The sequence below is a fragment of the Galeopterus variegatus genome, unplaced genomic scaffold, assembly GCF_000696425.1.
Source record: "Galeopterus variegatus unplaced genomic scaffold, G_variegatus-3.0.2 Scaffold1018, whole genome shotgun sequence".
NCBI lineage: Eukaryota > Metazoa > Chordata > Mammalia > Dermoptera > Cynocephalidae > Galeopterus > Galeopterus variegatus.
Genome location: NW_007727129.1, coordinates 311,396 through 312,053, shown reverse-complemented (window position 1 = coordinate 312,053; position 658 = coordinate 311,396).

Sequence of the window (658 nt, the reverse complement as noted above, 5' to 3'; positions counted from 1 at the left end):
CCAGGGAGCAGGGGTGTGTGTGGTGAGGCGTGTGCCAGTGAGTGTGATGTGGGCGGTCAACCGGTGTGTGGAGGACACAGGTCATGCTCCCCTTCATGGTCCCCATGTTTATCTGTCTGCTGAGGGTTGGCAGGAAGGCATGACCTGCTCCCCTCTGATACAGCGTGAGCTCAGAGCCTGGGGAGCCCTCCAAGCCCACCTTCCCCTGAATCCAAACTCCGGCTCCTGGGTGGCTGGCTGCCTCTCCTGGGCCTCCACATGGGCCTTTGACCTACAGACTAGAGTGTGGCTCAGCAGCCAGAAGGCATAGGCCAGGCAGGCAGCTCCAGGGAGGCCCAGCAAGGGGGCCATGGGTGCAACCCAGTCAGAACTTTCTGGATCCTTACTCTTCTCCCCCCAGCTCAGCACCCGAGCTGTGAACCTTTGAAACTCAAACTGGCCACATTTCCTCCTGCCATAATCCACCCTTCTTTCTCGCTGTTCCCTTTGTGGGCTCCCATGGCACCTCCTCCAGGAGGGTTTCCTGCACCCCATGGTCTCTGGCAGTCCCTGGATCATCTGTGTCCTCACAGCTTGTCACTCCACCAGGCTGGGAGATGGGTATTGTTCCAGCCAAGGTCTACCCGCCTGGGTTGTGCTGAGCAAGTGAGGGAGGGAA